The sequence below is a fragment of the Oreochromis niloticus genome, linkage group LG23, assembly GCF_001858045.2.
Source record: "Oreochromis niloticus isolate F11D_XX linkage group LG23, O_niloticus_UMD_NMBU, whole genome shotgun sequence".
In the NCBI taxonomy this organism is placed as follows: Eukaryota; Metazoa; Chordata; class Actinopteri; order Cichliformes; family Cichlidae; genus Oreochromis; species Oreochromis niloticus.
Genome location: NC_031986.2, coordinates 10,826,067 through 10,846,986, shown reverse-complemented (window position 1 = coordinate 10,846,986; position 20,920 = coordinate 10,826,067). Strand labels below are relative to the sequence as shown.

General features: G+C 42.6%; 1 long non-coding RNA gene across 2 annotated transcripts; it reads right to left on the bottom strand.

Moving 5' to 3' along the window:
• Positions 1-537: 537 nt before the first annotated feature.
• On the bottom strand, positions 538-3,536 carry LOC102076577 (uncharacterized). Of its 2 annotated transcripts, none has more exons than XR_265941.4 (5): positions 2,895-3,536; positions 2,553-2,737; positions 1,421-1,544; positions 972-1,328; positions 538-750 (listed from the first exon to the last, which is right to left on the bottom strand). It is a non-coding gene; the product is annotated as an uncharacterized LOC102076577 (long non-coding RNA). The 2 variants fall into 2 exon arrangements; XR_265940.4 differs by lacking the exon at positions 2,895-3,536 and having other exon boundaries at positions 541-750; positions 972-1,122; positions 1,211-1,328; positions 2,553-2,874.
• Positions 3,537-20,920: the final 17,384 nt, after the last annotated feature.

Here is a 20,920-nt window from a genome sequence, read left to right as displayed (position 1 = left end):
CTATCACAGATGTGTTTCATAACCTCGTCTCTTCCATCTAAAGGATGTGTCAAAATCCCCTGCAACTGTTTACCCTTCTGAGAAGGAGAAACCGATTTCTTGCTTGGTTCCACGTGTTCCATAAAGCAGTGTTGTCAGCGGATCACGTTTCAAGACCCTATCAACAACACGTTGCACCATCTTGTTCCAGACTGAATTTGTTGTCCAGACATTGTGTTTAGGCGCAGGCTTGCATCAGCTGTTTGTTGACGTGTGCCTGTGACAGAGACACATGCATGCATCATGCTCACCATCCTGTGTAAATGTGTTTGCAGCTGTAGTCTGTGCATTCACCTCTGACTTTGCACAGTGCACACTATTTTTATACAGTGCTGTGAAAAATTCTTGAGTTGCTAGTCATTTTTCTAGGAAAATGAGACATATGTGCAGGAAGCATGAAGAAATATTAATGGAAACACAATATATAAGCAATGCTGGGTGTAACACATAACACATCTACTGTAATCACATTTCATTTTTTAATATTGCAGCACTTAATTCAGCAGTTTCATTAGAGTTGCAATTATGTTGTTACTTACATTACAAAGTTCTTTATTTATCTGCATCTTCATTATCTTCATTTCTATCTGCCCATCATCAAATTGCTATCTGAAGTTTGTTTTTCTATCCAGGTATGCTTTTACTGTATTGGCATTACTGTTTGACAGATGGCTGCGACTCCCTGAGCCTGGTTCTGTTGGAGGCTTCTTCCTGCAAAAAGGGAGATTTTCTTCCCACTGTCTCCAAGTGTTTGCTCAAAGGACTTCTGCGATTGTTGTAAGGTAAAAACTCTACAATGATAGAGTGAAAACCACCTAAAGCGCCTTGAGGCAACTGTTGCTATGATTTGGCACTACATAAATAAAAATTAATTGAATTGAATGGCTGCAGCCACTCGCTATACCTTTGTCCCGATCTCCTTTTTTGCATACCTCAGTTTTTTCTCCCTGTTTCCCTTCCTTAAGAATGGCTTCTTGACAGCCACCCATACAACTTGGACCATTTTTGATGACGCAGGAAATTAAGAACTGAAGGGCCAGATGCATCTCTCGAGTCCTGTGTCAGGTCTTTCAGGAGGTTTTTCTGTTTCCAAACGACATGACTTTCAGATACTGTTCTGTAGATAAGTTTTTTTGTATGATACTCTGTGATAAGGACCCAACACACACACCGGATTTCATGCAATGCAAGTCAGTTTTATTCTGTTTTGGCAACTGTTTTTTCTTTCCAGCACCAGTCACTCAGGTACAGTTGCTTCCTTCCACACACCTTCTCCGTCCCCGTTGTCACTATATATGCACACAGAGAAGAAGAAGATGATTACGTTGAGCAGTCACACCTGCCCTCTCTGCCACACCTCGGCACCGCCCTGAGAGCTCACCGTAACGCCCCTCCGCTGCAGCAGGCCAGAGACCGCACCCCTGCCACGTACTTCTTTTGTCTTCCACTTGTTCAGTTTCTCACACTGAAAAAAGTTTTTGACTAATAGCCCTTTGGGAATCACCCTATGGGAGCAAAAACACTATTTTATTCCTGTCAAACTTTGTTTCAACCAAGAAAATGGGAACAGATGACATGTTTGTGTGACAGGCTGTTAGTAAAAAAGTGTTAAATACACTGTTAAAAGTAATTTTATGCTAAGTTGTCTGTTATATGTAGATACAACACTGGGTTATCCTTGAAAGACCTTTAGAAAGCCTCTATTTCTCAAGGCCACTTTTAAAAAAACTACAAGCCTGGCTACTTGGAAGCAAAATATAAAGAAACGTAAGGTCGCTCAAGACTTTTGCACACTACTGTAGCTGGTTCAACAGAAAACTGGGTAATGACGACAGGTAATCAGATACCCAAAACACTTCTTGAAGTAGTATTCCTTTAGGAAAGCATGTATAGCAGAAGCAGTCGATGTCAGCAGCTAATGACCTCCTGGAATCTTTTCTTTAAGTATTTTAACAGAGTTTGTGTCTTGTTTTCAATAATTTTGCACAGAAACACAAAAATCAAGTATCACAGCTGCGTCATACTAAACCGCAAGTGATTCATAATGTTCTTGTGTGACAGGACTGGTTTATGCACAAGACATATTAGAATATCATTAAGTTTGCTTGCTCTGATGTTATCATAGACAAGTCTGACACCGCCGCTGTCAGATGGGTGTAACTGCACAGGAGTGGAGATCTTGTATTTCTTACAGACCCAGTAAGAGTCCTGATCACTATCTTTTCACCTTAATTCTGTTTTGGTTCTCATGAACTCACTGCTGTCGTCTCGCCCTTCAGCCCAATCCAACAAAGCGCCTAATCGGATTTCAAACAATGCTAAATGCATGACCGAACAAACTCTAACAATGCTTATCTTATTATATTTTGCACCCACCTAATTTTTCTCTCACTGTAATTGTTTAACTGGAGCTAAGAAATCAGGGCATGCTCATTCCCCCACCCCTAATGTCTGTTGACACCGAGGCCAGACTTTAACTAACTGCAAGATTATTGTGTAATATGTGGGTGTACCTTATGTTCATTCGTGCGTATGGACCTTTGTGCTGCCCTCACGTCACGCGACCATGTGAAGCTAGACAGCCAGCGAACAAAATAGACGAGATCTTCCACACAAGGCTTGCTTTTCTTGCTTTTAATGAAGATCCTTTAAAGCCTTATCACTCTCAAGGCTTCTCCTTGCTATTTCTTATTTGTAACTGAAACATACAGAAAGTGAAAATAAATTGCTAGCTAATACACATCTTAATGAGAAACTTAAAGATTAGCCTAGCTTAACACATGCGTTACATTAGCATCACAGTTAACTCCAGGTAAACACATATAAAAGTTATTTCTGAACACATTAATACTCACAAAGACGAACGTTTCCCAAGGTACAAGCGTGTAGGGCACTCTTAGCGTGTACATGAACTCTTTCACTCTTTTAATACTGCCGAAGCACTTTTCACAGCATTAACGGAGAAAATATGTCAAAGATAGGTTAATGATCAGAGCGCTCCCTCGCTCCCATTCCCGCACGTACAATACAAAGATCGCTTGCGATAACGATGTCTCACTCTGAGCAAATTTCAAATCCACACATCTTAACTGTTTTTAGCATGAATTACTTATGATATTTCTTAACTTTGAACTTATTTATCACCTTGCTTACGTAACTTAATCAGATTATGCACTAACTACTGACTTTTGACCAAAAGGCATAACACTCCCCGCTTGATATAAACACATTATATCACTATAAACATCAATACAACATATTCAAACATCATTTAGCATCGAAGAATATTCATTCAGTCTCTGCAAGCAAAACAAATATCTCTGAAAGTGGTCTGAGAAACATTTTAACAGTCCCATCTTTTACAATCCGCACTTCCACTTTCCGGACCTTCTTGTCGCTGCTGGGGAATGTTTTTACTATTTGTCCCATGGGCCATTCGTTCCTGCTGGCTTGGGAGTCCTTTAGCAGGACCACATCTCCTTGTTTAACATTAGGTCTAGTCTCTGTCCATTTTGCACGACTTTGTAAGGTGGACAAATATTCTCCTTTCCACCTTTTCTAAAAGGTATCAGCCAGGTGTTGAACATGTTTCCATTGTTTCCCAAACAACTGCCCTGATGAAAAGTTCCCGAGTGGAGCAGACACAGCACTCATCTTCTGTGTTAGTAGCATTGCTGGAGTGAGTACTGCAGGACTGTCAGGGTCAGTGGATATGGGGACAAGAGGCCTTGCATTAATAACTGCCATCACCTCAGCCATGAAGGTGCACAACACTTCATGAGTAAGACGTGTTTGTTCAGTTCGTGACAACATTGCATCCAGAATGCGCCTGGCGACCCCTATAAGGCGCTCCCACGAGCCTCCCATGTGAGACGCATGAGGGGGATTGAATGCCCAAACACACCCTCTCTCTTGCAGGTACTTTCCTACTGCTCTGTTTCCTCAGTCTAGGCCTAATTCCTTACAATTGGTGCCTCTGTCTGAGCGCAGAAACTTGGCTGGGCCCCAAATAAAGAAGAGCCTTCGTAATGCATTGATAAAACTATCAGCAGACATAGTCTCTATCAGTTCGATATGCACAGCCCTAGTTGACATGCATGTGAATAACACAGCCAAACATTTGTTCTGGGAACAACTACCTCTTGTATGACGTGTCACAATTGTCCATGGCCCAAACACATCTAGGCCTACAGTGGTAAAGGGTGGTTCAGGGGTTACTCGGTCTGCGGGCAAGTCTGCCATTTTCTGGATCTGCATTTTGCCTCGCAACTTGCGACATGTGACACACCTATGAATGACAGATGGCACGAGCCGCTTCCCTCCAATTATCCAGTACCCAGCACCACAGATAGCTCCTTCAGTTATGTGTCTTCCTTGATGAGCTACTTGTTCATGATAGTGAGTTACAATTAGCATGGCGATGTGGCTGGTAGATGGGATAATCAGAGGGTGCTTTTCATTTTCTGTGAGATCGGCAGCGGAAAGACGTCCACCGACTCGTAAGAGACTGTCCTTGTCCACTACAGGATTGAGCTTTTTGAGTGCGTCAAATATGCCACTGGCCTTTCCTTCTTTAATGTTTTCAAGAGTCCCCTTGTAAGCTTCTTGTTGGACAGCTCGAATGATGACTACTTTGGCTCTGGTGAGTTCTTGGACATTTGGTGTCTCACTGAAACTTTTCCATCCCCTTTGTCCACTTGTCTTTTGTGCAAAGGATGTAACTACATGAATGAGTCTGGCTATGACTCTGCAAAGAGTGGTCCAGTTTGAGTACTTTTTGAAACGCTCAGAACCTAACTGTGGCTCTGCTACAGTAGTTTTCATTACTTTTATTTCTGGACGTATCTCTGTCTTTTTCAGGTTCGATGAGCATGAAAGGACCAGTGTGTGGTTCTGTGTGTGTGTCAGAGTACAGAAAGGGTGGACCTGAGAACCAGGTACTATTCTGCAGGTCTGCTGCTGGAATGAACCTAATGGCTTGGTCAGCTGGATTTAACTCAGTTGGTACATAATGCCATTGACGCGGATGGGTGGATGCTCTAGTGCGCGTAACTCTGTTGGCAACATACATGTAAAATCGTCTGGAGGTGTTGTGTATGTACCCCAACACAATCCTACGGTCTGTGTAAAATGTCACATTGTCTACTTTAATGTCTAACTCGTCTCTGATGAACTGAAACATTTCCACCGCGAGCACAGCGGCACATAGTTCCAGGCGTGGTACTGTGTGTGCGGGGCGGGGTGCGAGTTTAGACTTCCCCATTACAAACCCAGTATGACACTCTCCTTCACTGTCAACTGTACGCAGATAGACTACTGCACCTATAGCTACAGTGGAGGCATCACAGAAAATGCATAGTTCTTTCACTTTTGTTGTTCTTAACGTACCTGGGCTGTAGCACCTTGGTATTTGGAGGTTTTCAAAGGCTTGCAAAGAGTCTTTCCATGAGTCACACCTCTCCTGCTTTTCAGGGGGTAAAAGTGTGTCCCATTCTTTCCCATCAGATGACAGTTCTCTGAGTAATGATTTGCCCTGCATTATTATAGGAGCAGCAAATCCCAAAGGGTCATAGAGGCTATTAACTGTCGACAATACTCCCCTCCGTGTGAAAGGTTTGCTCTCGTTTTATACCTGGTAAGTGAAGCTATCAGATTGTAGGTTCCAACAGAGTCCCAAGCTTCTCTGAACTAGAAGGGGGTCTACTACTAGGTCTAAATCTTTCAGGTCCTTTGCACGATCCTCAACAGGGAAAGCTTCCATGACTTGAATGCAGTTTGATGCCACTTTGTGAAGGCGCAAGTTAGACTCTGCTAACATGTTTTGCGTTCTTGTGAGCAGGTTGATTGCTTCCTCTGGCGTGGCGACTGATGTGAGCCCATCGTCAACATAAAACTGACGCTCAACAAACTGTCTTGCATCAGATCCGTGTTCTCGTTCACCCTGTTGAGCTGCCTGTCTCATGCAGTAGATGGTAACAGCAGACGACGGGCTGTTTCCAAACACGTGGACCTTCATTCTGAACTCGACTATGTTCTTTGTAATGTCATTGTCCTCATACCACAGATAACGCAGATAATCTCTGTGGTCTTCGCGCACAACGAAGCAGTAAAACATTTGCTGCACGTCAGCTGTCAGGGCTATGGGTTCTTTGCGGAAGCGCAACAGCACTCCCAACAGGGAGTTGTTCAAATCAGGTCCGCCAAGAAGCACTTGATTGAGCGAAATTCCATCACATTCTGCACTTGAATCAAACACGACTCGTATTTGTTGTGGCTTCTGTGGGTGGTATACACCAAACGTGGGCAGATACCAATGTTCTTTATTTCCTGGCAGAGGCGGGGCAGGCTCGGCTTGATCGTTATCCAACATTTTCTGCATGAATTGGATGTAGTGATCTTTCATTCCTGGTTTCTTTTCCAAAGTCTTTCGGAGAGAGCAGAGGCATTTTAGGGCTTGTTCTCTGTTGTCTGGGAGCCTCCTTCTGGTGAGTGAAAGGGTAAAGGTGCAACCCAGCTGTTCTCTTGGTTTTGATAAACTTCATTGTCCATTATTGTCAGGAATGCTTTGTCGTCGATAGACATGGCTTGTTTGTTATCACCCTCAGATCTAACGAACACAGAGTGTCCCAAATCGTCTGTGACGCAGGTAGCATTCATAGTGACCCCATAATTCTCTTTAACGTGAATTGTGTTTGGGCAAGGCTCAAAATAGGATGCACGTCCATTATCTAAGGTGTGTGTTTTGTAGACATTGACCTCTGACTGACTGTGCGCTTTTCCTAGACACACGTCCCCCACAATAACCCAACCCAGGTCTAGCCTTTGGGCGTATGGTGCATCATTGGGTCCGTTGATTTGCTCACGTACCTTATGGAACCTGAGGACGTCCCTTCCTAGGAGCAAAAGGATTGGGGCGTGGTGGTCGACAGGTGGGATGTTATCTGCGACTGGAAGAAGATGTGAGTGATGCTGGGCAATCTCTGGAGAGGGTATTTCAGATCTGTTGTCTGGAACAGAGTCACATTCAATTAAAGGGGGTAGATGGATGTTGACTTCTCCATCCAAGGACTCGAGGAAGAAGTTTACAGCTCTCCTACCTGAGGTTTGTTCTCTACCAGAGCAAGTCTTTAAGGTGTATGGAGTGGATCTGGCATTGATATTGAAAAGGCTGAAAAACTCTGACTTAACCAATGACCTGTTGGACTGTTCATCTATTATTGCATACATTTTTATAGCTCTCTCTTTTTGGCCTGCGGGATACACTTTGACTAAACTGATCTTAGAACATGAACGTGGGCTATCACTTTGGCCACATACCTCTATGCACTTCGACTCGACTGAAGGTGAGCTCTCAGTTTGCTCTTCATTGTCGTTGTTTCCTGGTGTAGTACTCTTACGGGCAGGAGTAGGACCAGGATGCATTGCAGATAAGTGTTTAAGGCTGTCACACTCGATACACTTAACCACTGCTTTACAGTTTTTTGCAATGTGTTGGACAGACCCACAGCATCTGTAGCAGATGTGATGCTCTTTGAGATAGGCTTGTCTTTCTTCAATGGGTTTGTCTCTAAAAAGCTTACACTTTTTGAGTGGATGTGGTTTTTTGTGGATTGGGCACTGGCGATCCGGTTCCTCCATTTTCTTTGGACTGAGAATATTCTGGTCCGGCTCTGCCGTAATGTCCATTTTGTGTGCTGACACCGTAGGCTGCGACTATATGACCTCAGTTTTTCTGTGGGAGAAGGGACATGGGTGTTGGCCTTCGACATAGCAAAGCTTGGGTCATTCCTCATTTTCGCTTGCCGTTGGACAAATTGTGTGAAAACTGAGAAAGGAGGAAATGACACACTATGAGTCTCCTTGTACTGTGTTCCTACAGTTGTCCACTTTTCCTGTAGGTTGAAGGGAAGTTTATCCACTATTTGCCTGACTCCTCTAGCTGTGTCCAGGTAAGCAAGGCCTGGGAGTGCGCCATCTTGTTTAGCACACTGTAGCTCCAATAAGATGTCACTAAGTTCTTGCAGCTTAACATTGTCTTTACTTGTGAGTTGGGGAAAGTCCTCTACCTTTTTTAAGAGTGCATCCTCAATAGCCTCAGGTGAGCCGTAGCACTCTTCAAGGCGTTGCCAGACCATCTTCGCACCTGCAGCAGGATTGAGGGTGTGCACAGCATGAATCCGCTTAGCCTGTTCGGATGATGTTGGACCCAGCCATTTCGTTAGCAAGTCTAATTCCTCTCTTGGAGACAAATTTAAGTCTTTGGTTGCGCTGATGAATGAAGTTTTCCATGCCCAATAGTTTTCAGGTTTGTCATCAAATTGCAAAAGACCTGTGCTGATTAGTTCTTTGTGAATTAGGTATTTTGCAAAATGTTGCGTTTCACTTGCTTCAGGTAAGCAGTTGTTAAAGTTGGGGGTGTGCTTTGAGGAGTTGGACCCGTACGTGTCGACTACACATGTGTTCACTGTTTGCTCCTGTTTCCTTTCTCTGTTTACAGGTGGTGGTTTCATCTGAGAGTTAGTTATAAAAGGATTAGTTATTTGTGTACTGTCTTGTACATCTACTTCATTGTCATTCACTTTAGGAAGCTGTGCTGGGTCGTGCTGAGTGTCTGGGTAGAGTAACTCACATTGTTGATGAACATATTCGTTAGTGCGGTGCACTGTACTGATGGGCTCAGCGTCCTCACAAAGTTCTCCATAGAGCTCCCCGCTCTGAATCTCTGCTTCTTCATAGGCTGAGGCCTCTGCTATTGCTTTTTGGCATTGGAGGACATGTAGATGAGCATCCAGTTCAGCTCTCTGTTTCATTGCATTGGCTTCCTTTTCAGCGAAGGCCAGTTGATCTCGTGCTGCTTGAGCTTTGGCGTAGACCCTTGCAGCTGCAGAAGCTGTTGATGAGGATGTCCGTTGAGACCGCCTTGTCAATGTTCTGGATTGCTGCGACTTGGTGTCGAATGGCTGAGACTGTTGCTGCATTGTAGCTGGTTGAGTGGCGATGTCTGGTTGCTGTTCACCACCGGCTGCTTCGTCTAGCTCTTCAGCAGCGTAGTCTTTTAGATAATTTCTTCCTGAGCGTAGACTCATGTTGCTTAAAGTAGCTCTGTATGCTTGAACCCACTGAGTAGGCGTCTTTTTACTGTGCTGCCCTCACGACACGTGACCATGTGAAGCTAGACAGCCAGCGAACAAAATAGACGAGATCTTCCACACAAGGCTTGCTTTTCTTGCTTTTAATGAAGATCCTTTAAAGCCTTATCACTCTCAAGGCTTCTCCTTGCTATTTCTTATTTGCAGTGTTGGGTAAGTTACTTTAAATTAGTAACTTAGTTACATTACTAGTTACTTCTCTAAAAAAGTAACTCAGTTACTTCAAGTTACTCGTTACTTTCAAAGTAACTAGTTACTAGGGAAAGTAACTTTGGTTTTACTCAGAATTCTCTTGTTAATGTGTTGCTTCTGTAACTGGATACCCAGCAAGATTGCCAGTCTTCTAGCTTGCTTACTTGCCACAAGTGCACTGTGCCACCTACCAATAGAAAGGAAAAAATAATGTGCACATTTCCATGAGAGAAATCCCACGCCTGGACCGTCGTTGACCGCCGCCATGATTCTAGCCTGCTTTTTACATCCAACACAAAAACTGCAGTCGTGGTGCTTTTGATTGTATTCAGAACTTGGAAATTCTGCCTTCTGAATAGGAAGATGTAGGTAACACCAGACTGCAGATGAGCTGCATACAGAGCTGGACTGGGACAAAAAAATCGTCCCGGGCATTTTGACTAGAGACCGGCTCACCATTATAGGAAAAATCATAAAGCCTTTGAATGAAAACAAACACTGTTGTGACAGTGATGTACACTGTTCTGATGGTATATATATATCAATCTATCAATTGTTTGTTATAAGACTCGGATAATTATTTTTTTAAAAGCGAGACATTTTAAATGAGAATAATAAAGAAAAGTATTTCCTTGTCCCCCTCTTTCCCTGTTAATGCCCTACCTGGCCCCCTGGCAACACTTTGCTAGACCCGCCCCTGCACAGTTACCAGCTGTCAGCTACGTAGAAAAGGATCCTGGTGTTATTTGTCTCTCAGAAACAGTTCATAACTTCCCTTCAACTCATTCATGTCACCTAACAGGTAAACCTGTTTCTACATCACCTGTTCAGCTCTGATGATTCAGTAAGGACATCTCCTGGTTTCATCTGCATGTTTCCCTCTCACCAGATATACAAACTGATATCATGACCAGCAGCTTTACAGCTGTGGCTCCAGCAAACATCAGCTGATACTAGAAATTAATATTAAATAAATTCTAACAACAGCTGATCAAGCTTAAACGTGCTGCTGTTGTTTAATGCGACATCCGCTGGTTTCCTCTTTCTGGCGCAAAGTGGGCGATAAATAAACAAGAGAGAAAAGCCGATCAGCTGATCATTGATCAGTTTCGTGATTGAAGTAGAAACGGGAGAGAATGAGAGAAGAAGAGGCAGCTGTGCAGCTTCAGCTTTGTGTCTTTTTCATTGTAGCTGAAGTCCGGGACAAACTGTGTTCCTTTTCACCTCAGTACGAAACGCGTAATATTTTCTCTGAATACCAGACGATTCTGTTTTTTACGGGACGGTTGGCAACTCTAATAATTAACCGTATGAACAAAATAAAGTTCAACATCAGTAACATAGCACCCACACAGCTGTATAGAAACTCCGCCATGCTAGCTAGCACGCAGTACGAAAATGTCAGCATACCGAAAATAAACTCCACCTAAACTTGGTTTATATCTGACTCCGATAGACTGCAGGTCATAACTTCTTACCTGAAGTTCAGTTCACCTGACACGCGGACCGGCGGCTGCTTCGGGTCTCTCCTCTTGCCTCCCTTTTCCTTCATCCACCTGCTGGCTTCCACCACTTGCTAATGTTACTGAATCTGTGGAAGCTGCGCGATATCCACCACACGAAGTAACGAGTAACGAGCCTATCTAAATCCCAGTAACGAGTAACTCGTTCCTGGTTTTGGCATAATAACTAGTTACCGTGCTCGTTACCACAATAATAACGTAGTTACTGTAACGCGTTACTTAATAACGCGTTAGTTCCAACACTGCTTATTTGTAACTGAAACATACAGAAAGTGAAAATAAATTGCTAGCTAATACACATCTTAATGAGAAACTTAAAGATTAGCCTAGCTTAACACGTGCGTTACATTAGCATCACAGTTACCTCCAGGTAAACACATATAAAAGTTATTTCTGAACATATTAATACTCACAAAGACGAACGTTTCCCAAGGTACAAGCGTGTAGGGCACTCTTAGCGTGTACATGAACTCATTCACTCTTTTAATACTGCCGAAGTACTTTTCACAGCATTAACGGAGAAAATATGTCAAAGATAGGTTAATGATCAGAGCGCTTCCTCGCTCCCATTCCCGCACGTACAATACAAAGATCGCTTGCGATAACGATGTCTCACTCTGAGCAAATTTCAAACCCTCACATCTTAACTGTTTTTAGCATGAATTACTTATGATATTTCTTAACTTTGAACTTATTTATCACCTTCATTACGTAACTTAATCAGATTATGCACTAACTACTGACTTTTGACCAAAAGGCATAACAACCTTCCTGAATATGAAGCTGTGTAGTTTTGTTTGCGCAGACGTATCCCTGACCACCTCTGAAGCTGTCCAGCTGCTTCACACTGCTCCACATCTGGGATGGGTCTATTAGCGGTTAAGCTGGGATCACGTGCCCGTATAGACGCCCTCGCAGTCACAGACACATTAAATTCCCTTACACATCCATACATACAGGAGACATTTCCTGAAAATGCCTGCCTCAGCGACGTATGGTTGTTTTTCTACCACGACCTTGTCATGGCCCGTGGCCTCCTTTTTTCAATCCTGTAAAATGTGAACAGATTTTTGGTGGAATGGGGCTGAATAAACACAACCGCCGTTCTCTCCTCTTTTCTTTCCCCTTCACCTTCTCCTCCGCACTCTCTTTCTTCCTATACAGCTCCATCGGTGTTTGTCTCCAGTAAGACTGACCCACTTGGCTCCCGATCAACAGTGCGGTTAGAGCAGGATAAACACAGTATTCCTAACACACATAGATTTAACAGACCATCAGGTAAAGTATAGGAAAACTGTGGCATTGTTTAGCAGTCCATATTTAATCATGTTTGATCTAAAGCAGCAGTTAACAGTTTCAACTAGAAATAATAAATAGAAAATTGTTTCTTTATAGTGCATCCGGAAAGTGTTCCCAGGCCTTCACTTGTTCCACATTTTACCTTGTTACAACCTTATTCCAAAATGGATTTGATTTATTTTCACTTCTAAGTTCTACACACAACACCCAAATATGACCAAGTGAAACAAGAGAGACTAAGTGAACGTCTAAAAAGCTTTTTAGTTGTTTCTCAAAAGAGACCTCTGAGTCCACAGATCTAAAGCTCAGAGAGAGTCTTTAAGTATGATACCAAAGGCTTTGCACACCTATTTTTGGGCAGTTTCTTCTGTCCTTCTTTGTAGAATCTCTCAACCCCTATCAGGTTTAATTGAAAGCGTTGGTGCAAAGCTACATTCATTTTATTTTCTCTGCAGAGATGTTCAATCCAGTTCTAGTCTAGGCTCTGACTGGGCCACTCAAGGACATTCACAGTGGTCCCAAAGCCACTGCTTTGTTATCTTGGCTGTGTACTTAGGGTCACTGTCATGCTGGAAGATGAACCTTCACCTTGAGGTCCAGAGTGCTCTGTAGCAATGTCTCTGTACATTGATGCATTCATGTTTCCCTGATGGTCACTAGTCTCCCAGTTCCTGCTGTCGGAAATCATCCCCACAGCATGATTGGAGGATCAATCACATTCTCCTCTGGAGCTCTGTCAGAGTGACCATCCGGTTCTTGGTCACCTCCCTGATTAAGGCCCTTCTAATCCGATCGCTCAAACTTGCAGAGCGGTCAGCTCCAGGAAGAATCCTGGTGATTACAAACTTCTTCCAGTTACAGATGATGGAGACCATTGTGCTCACTGGGACCTTCAGTGCTGCAGAAATGTTTCTGTACGTTCCCCCAGATCTGTGCCACAATACAACCATGACTCAGAGATCTACAGACAATTTCTTGGACTTCATGGCTTGTTTTGTGCTCTGACCTGCACTGTCACCTGTGGGACCTTATATAGACAAGTGTGTGTCTTTCCAAATCCTGTACAATCAACTGAATTTACCACAAGTGGCATCTAATCAAATCCACGCTTGATTTTTGCAACCTGGCGCAAATAAAAGTGACTGTGTGAGATGACATTGCAAAGCGACCAATGCAAAGGTGATACTGGCGCCTTAAGAGTACGCACAGAAATTCAATTTAAAATTACTCAGTGCTTACAGTGACATATTTATTTATTTATTTGTATTTCTTTTTATAAAAAGTAAATTAAATCATGTAGTATGAGGTGGTTAGTACTGCTCTGGTATTGAAGTTCGTGTCTCAGTGGCAGGTGGACAAAAACGTTGGCCTTATCACTTTGCGTTTCACTGCATAGCATTAGCAGTTTTTTGCCAACAGTCTTTGTTGTTCATGTTTTCTGAATAAAATTTTCAAGGCTACTGAAGAAGAAATTACTTTCTATTGTAAGTTGATTAGCGTGAAAATTTAAGATTGGGTGGGCTCTGTGGGATTATTTGGTTTTTAAGTGGGCCACAGCACTCTTGACTTTGGGAATGGCTGCTCCAAGTTAATAACATGATTTGGATGATAGTGTAAAGCCTCGCAGACTTGTAGCCAAAATCTTCTTAGAATTTTTGGTGAAACACAGTTAACAATTAAAAAACAAACTTCCTGTTGCAGCTTCATATAAGATTAGACTGAGCTAGTGTGCTGGTTGACATAAACTAGGCCTTTGCAGTGCATCCTCCATAAAGCAAGGCCAAAGCAAAAATTTACAATGCTACTTAGAGCAGTGAGGCGTTTTACAATTTTAATGAGCTTTTGATGTAGAATTTATCTATAGATGCAAGCACTTTTCTGATCAGCCTGTTTTCAAGTGACAGATACATGCAACAATACAATTAATCTATATTTTAACAAAGTCTATTCTCCAGTCCTTTTAAATAAACGGCCTTGAAATGTAGTTTTGAGGTTTTATTTTGAGTGCCTGAAGATCTGAAAAACCACAATCCACTCATTTAAGCATACTCTCGTTCACACAGACTCATTCTAATCTTGTCTAGACACACAAACATATGAAGAACCACTTGGTTGAGTAGACAGACACTGACACTAACTAGATACACAAATGCACATGCATAAACCAATACATGAGTGGAGACATGCGCGTGTCCACACACACACACTCTGAAAGCTCAACCGCTGGGCTGCCAGGGTCCGCTCACCCTCTCATCTAAACCACAGGGCAGCCTGTCAGTGTGTGAAATGAACTGGAAAAGAGCAGAAACAAGAAGAGCACACGCGGCGGAGAGGAATTCATCAAAATCTCCCAAAACGGGCAAATCGCTGCCCAGCAAAACCATCCTGCCGCAGCGCACAGCCAGAAGCCAGCTCGCCTTGCAGGAATGCAAATATGCCTGAAAATGATCAATGTGGGCACTTTCGGGTGAACTCGTCTTCTGGAGGGCTTGACGACTGACTTATAACTTTTCCCTCTGGCTATGCATAGGCGCTCTGAGCGGGATGTTGGCCTAATTGCAGTGGCTTGCCATATGCTTCAAGAAGGGAGAACGATACATCATCACTGGACATAAGCATACAAACATCCATATGCACGTGCGAGCATGCACACCGAGACCTGCGCTGTGCGAAACTGTGATAAATCTATTTCTACGAGGTGTAGAGCAGGAGAAAGTGTTTTTGCCTGTCACTTTAAATCTCTGTGTGCAAATTATCAGGCCTCAAAGGAAATACTGAAGTACCTGTGTGCACGTATGTGTGTGTGGGCTTAGGAGGTTGTTTTTTTTTCTGGTTAACTGCCACATTGGGGAACTTTTTCTCAAAGAACAACACAACGAGAGCCAGAGTACTTTCGACAATTGCAACAAGAAAAGTATTTGCAAGTCATTTTAGGAAACTTTTCTGTCTCTATTTCCCTGATGGGAGAATACCACAAATCTGGCTCACGAATCAGGTCAAATAAAGCAAGAGGAAGAGCGTGTGTGAGGATGAATGAATGAATGAATCCTTTATGTGTATGATGCTCCAATATGGGCGTTGTGTATCCACACAGGAGTTGCTGTCCACCACTGGACTCCCTGTTCCTCCTTTAGTTACATTCACACAGCGGCCTTTGTTGACTTTGGTCAGACTGACGCTGTCGCACAGCTGGCGCGCAAAGCCTAATTCACGCTCACTTCAGGGTGGAAAGTCACTCCCATCTTCCTCTCCTGCTGCCAAACACCCAGACCTAGGTTACTCAGACCCAACCCTTCACTGAGGCCACCACTGTTCTTCTGTAAGTCAGCAGGGGCATTTGAATTTCATCCTATGATGCGGCAAACTAAAGTTGTCTTTAAAGACTTGTTCAATTTGCAAGAACTCCAAAGCTCATAACTTTGGTTTGCTGTGATTTACTAATCAGAGTTGATATACACAAACCTAAACACTGTTTAGGTCTGTTTCCAATTACTTGTGTATCTCTAGTAATTTTCAATATTTATAGTTAGTACTGAATGTGCCCTGTGGCGCAAAAACAAAGAAAGATTTTAAGAATAAGACACTAACTAACAAAAGGGCAGAATTCTTTTGTGACATTGATAAAGGACGTTTACATTTCTGTAAAGACTAATTCCCGTTTGTGATCATTAAAAAGTACCCACTTGTACCACCTGTATCAAATATAGCGTTAGTTCAGAAAGTCAAGTTTCGCTACAACCCCAGCAGATCAGGTGATCTCAGTACCAGCTACATCAGCTGATGGCTCAACTAATACCTTTCTGTGAATCTTATTGGCGAATCCCATATAGAGTGGCCTTTTTAAAATGGCTTTTCCTGCCTACAATTGCTATATGCCTGCAAGCCACTTTGCAACCAACCTCCACTTTTAATTCTGACCTCCACACAAGGGAAAAGTGTGCATCCTACAACCAGTTGGCAAGTGGTTGCTGGCAGTTGCTAAGGGAGATTGGTCACAAAGAGGTTACAGAATGAAAAACGTTCTTACACTTGCCTTGGTTGCTAGCAGTTTGCTGTGGTCACCAGTAGTCTGCATGTGAAATACCATTTATTTACCTTTTACACTCCCAGCTGTGGCTAAATGTGAAAAGGTTTTCCATGTTGGACCAAACTGGAAATGAAGAATGTATGCCTTCAAAAGTAAAAGTTGTCTGTTACTGCTGCAATCAACAAATTTCAAATAATGTGCAACTTTTACCTTAAAGGGAAATGGTCTCCGTTTCCAGTTTGTGCCACACTTTTTCAAAATGTCTTTAGTTGCGAGACCCAAAGACAAGTAAATGGCGGACAAGTTAGCATCTTTCATGCAATCTGTGGGTGAGAGCCAAGCGTCGTGGCTGTAGTTCAGTAGGTAAAGCAGGTCATCTACTAATTGGAAGGTTGGTGGTTTGATCCCTGGCTGCTCCAGTCTGCATCCCAAGATACTAACTTCATGTTGCTTTAACATGCATTCATCAAAGTGTGAATGTCAGAAGCACTTTTGTAGGAAAAAGGTGCTGATGTGAATGATGCAAGTTATATGAAGAGCTACATAAGACCCACTCCATTTACCATATCAATTGCAAGGAGGTTTTTGGTGCAGCACCTTTTTAGCATCTGGTTTCACCCAGTGACAGACCACTCTCTAACCACTCAAGGAATACCACATTTTTTCCTCATGACTGCAGGTTGCATCAACCATTTTCCAGGCCTGTATGACTAAAGTCTTCTACATAACATATCTGCCGTTAGTGATGCCTGTTCTGTTTCGGGGTTTTCCTGCTCTCCAACAACAGAGCCATACTTACACATGGAAATAACAATGTTCTTTTGACTATAGTAGTCCTGACTAAACTAATATAGTAAATTATTCATGGCAAGGCCCAAATTTCCATCTCTTACAGTAGGACACACTCACAGCATGCGTAAATTTCACACACATTTATAGGTTAGTTATGTGGGTGTAAAAAGGAGGAAAAGAAAACACACGCGGAAGCCATGTGCCAATCTTGTAGTCAAACCACATCGTCCTGACTGGAAACTCCCAGCTTCAACTTTCCACGGAGGATGTACAGTGAGGCATTAGTGCGGCCTCTGCTTTGACTCATTCTTCACCTGAAATGGGGTCACAATTACTGAAAATATTAGACTTAACCCCACTTAAAAAGTGCAACCCATGGCAATTTTTAAGCAGCAGTGTATCATTGTGAAATTAACGGTAAAGCCTTGGTGAAATTTCCATTAATAGATGAAATTTGTAGCCTCTATTACATGCCAGCAACATTGCTGGTGCTAGCGCTTCTCGGTTCCCCATAAGCCCTCAACTCATGTGATGCTGCTTGAGATTGTTTTTTCTTGGATTTAAGGAGGATTTGCACCTCGTTTGGTTTTCTGAGTCTGCTTGTGCTGGAAAGCAGCACACAATCATTTAACCTTGTATCAATAACTCACGCAGTAGTCTGACTTGTTCTGTCTCTCACTTTCAAACTGAAGCCAACGCCACGCAGACGAGAAAAACCCAGACTTGTCGAAACAAACCGCAAACCTCTGTGACACCAAACTTTAGCCCAGCTGAGGTAGATAAATGAGAGGGCAGTTATGACAGTGGGGCAGGTTAGTTTGGGTTGTTACACATGAGCCAATAAGGATTAAAGATCCAAAGCATTGTTAAGATAAGTATTTAAGGAACACTGAGCATCTGGACATTAACTACACACAACTTTAGCTAATTAAGCATCAGCAGCTCTTTCAGATCATTAAAGGTAACATGAAATACTTGTGGTTAGTCTATGTGACTATGGTAAAACCATATGGGATCAATGGTGCCAATTTCATTTTAAATTAGCCACTTTATTTTGTTAATAGAGTATTTAATCACAACTTGAGTTAACTCCAGGGAAAGTTAAGACCTAGAAGAGAAGTCCAAAGATTTACTTTGAGCCACCCTTTTGTGACGGCGACAAGGAAAAACTCTTTCCCAGAGCCAAGTGTCAGCTTCTGGGACCGAAGAAGTCCAGTAGTTCCTCGAATGGACTCTTATTGCAGGTTCTAAAACCAAGCCAATCTCTGCAGACCCTTCTGTTAAAATGGTCAGCTGTACAGCAAAAATGAACATGTTTACAGCCTGGTACAAAACCAGTTTTGATCCCTAGAGCAAGTCTTTCCATTAATTACAATTGCTGAAGGAGTGTCATTTTATATTCATTATCATCATCATTTTGTTACCTGGTATAAAGGCAAGGCCACTTTCAGCTTGTCTGCCAAATATCTGCTCCACAATGAGGAATTAAAACGAGGACCCAAATGCAGACATGAGAAGTAGGTTTAGTGAGCTTTAATAAGAAGCAGATTTAATTCCAGGAGAGAAGAAAGAAACAGAAGGCTGGAATGCAAAAGGCAACCATGAGCGTAGAAGGAAAGACAAACCAAAAACTGACGATGGAGCCACAGACCTGTTTATACACACACAAGAAGCTAATAGGGAACAGGTGGACAAAAATAAGGGCAAAGCAGAAAATGGTGAGGGTGGGGAAGATAAAAGAGGAAAAATAAAGGAAGGAAAGCAACAAAAGTAAGTTATTAACAAGCAGTTGTTGCAAAGTTGGCCTTTTTGCATCCTCAACCTCTGTCTATGTTTGATCACAAGGTAACTCCAAAGGTCAACTGATGGGATGCAATCTATCTACAAGCAATCCCGGTCTGACTCAGACTGACTACAGTCCACCTCAGACAGCGTCAAAGTCAAAGGTTTGCATTCATCAATGTTTTCATTTATAAACACAGACAGATTGCCAGCATGTTGGAGTCAATATGCTGGCAATATGAACACTTCTCTTTGCATAAGGGGAGTCAACTCAACTGGTTGGCAAGTGGATGTATCTTGTGTATATACCTATAGAAATTCAGTTTCATGAGCGCCTACAACCTTTAACAGTTATATCTATCTGACTGACTGACTGAAACAAAGCCCTGGCAGCATGGCGTTGCCATTTCTTCATGATATATTTTGCATGCAATGTAGACAAGAGTTCTGCAGGTCAAAAAAGAAGCTTTTCCAAAGGTCAGTACCATCCACAAAACTGGTCGTCATGCTTTCAAATTTGGGAAAATTCACAACCATGAACATAAAAGAAATCACTGTGATTAAAAATGGCATTTTCAAAAGAAACTCTAGAAGGATAGAAAATGTCCCCCAGCAGCAGGAAACAGAAACAAGCTACAGCTGTGGGTCTTAAATCCTATAAAGTCACAGTGATTGTGTTACTTGGTCATACCTGTATACAGTCTAGTCTCCATGAAGTGCTTCAGAAATCTGACAACATGATTGCAATTGAAGTGACATTTAAAAGACAGCTAGAATGGAGGAAGGAAAAAAAACATATGTGTACTGTTCACACTAATTAAAGTGCAGCTGCTCCGTAACAGTAGACAGCACTATATGGTTCAACTTTATCTCTTTCCGCATCAAGTGTTCCTTGAAGGGGTGTAGAAAATGAGCAGGACAAGTTAATCTGACCTAGTTTTGTGTTTTAGAGAACAGAACAGCACATGCTGACTGCTTTTGACCTCAAAGCAAACATTTGCTGGTCCTGTCCTCCCAAAAAAAAGGAGGAAAAAAGAGAAAGAACAGCAGCAGAAGCAAAGTGATCTCTTTGTTTCAAGCCGGTTGGAGTAGCAGATGGATGCTGCAAAACTCAAAGTGACAGGAAAGATTTTCCTCCAGTCGGTTTAACTTAGCTGTACGTGCACCCAAACAGCTGCAGACACTCACGGGTTCCCCCGTCTTCATTATCCGGTCACAAAGACACCCCCATCCTCCCTGGTTACACACAACAAATCCCAACTAGACGCACTCTCACATTTAATTCTGTTTTTCACAGAGTTCTGCAAGTTTGAAACTCATCTCTGCCTCGACTGGGCAAAGAAATGAAATGTGCTATTGAGGCACTTTATCTGCATGAGATTAACCGCAGCCCAGCAATTAGTCACAGCCAAAAGACGCCTTTCACGGAGGCTTGGGGCTCGCTTTAACGTCATTGTGACAAAGGTGATAATGGAGCAACGACTGTGTGTTTATGCCAAGTACCTTGAGATCAGGAAGCTGCTGTTGTTTTTATTGGTGCTCCGCTAAATAGGCCAAGTACCTCGTAAGATCCAGTCACACACATACAGACACACACGCACACAAACACACGGTCTGTGTCTGAAACTACTAACGCAAGGCAGCTTCTAATACTCTACAGCTGTTTGACCCTGTGAGCACAAACAGAAAGATGAGGCTCACGTGAAGAACACCACACACACACACACACACACACACACAGGTCAAAATAGACACACACATGTACACAAAAAGATATATAGAGAGAGGAAAATCATGCTGACAGTCAATTCATTCATTTGCTTTATAATCTCTCCAATTATCTGCATGTGTTTAGTGACAGCCAAGCTAATCAGCAGACGTGGCTACTGGACGACAAATGAAGGAACATGCTTAACTATTTATCATTACTCTGTTGACTTTAAACTGCCAGATTCAGGTGGATATGTGGGCTTTTAGAAATTGTTTAGGGAAAACTGAATTCCCTCCCTCCTTAGTGTGGAGGCCGTATCAAACGGGAGATGGAAAAAGTGCTAGGATTGGAACATTTTGTAAGGAATCTTATTTTGCCATACTGGCATTTTTTTTCCTTACCTGCA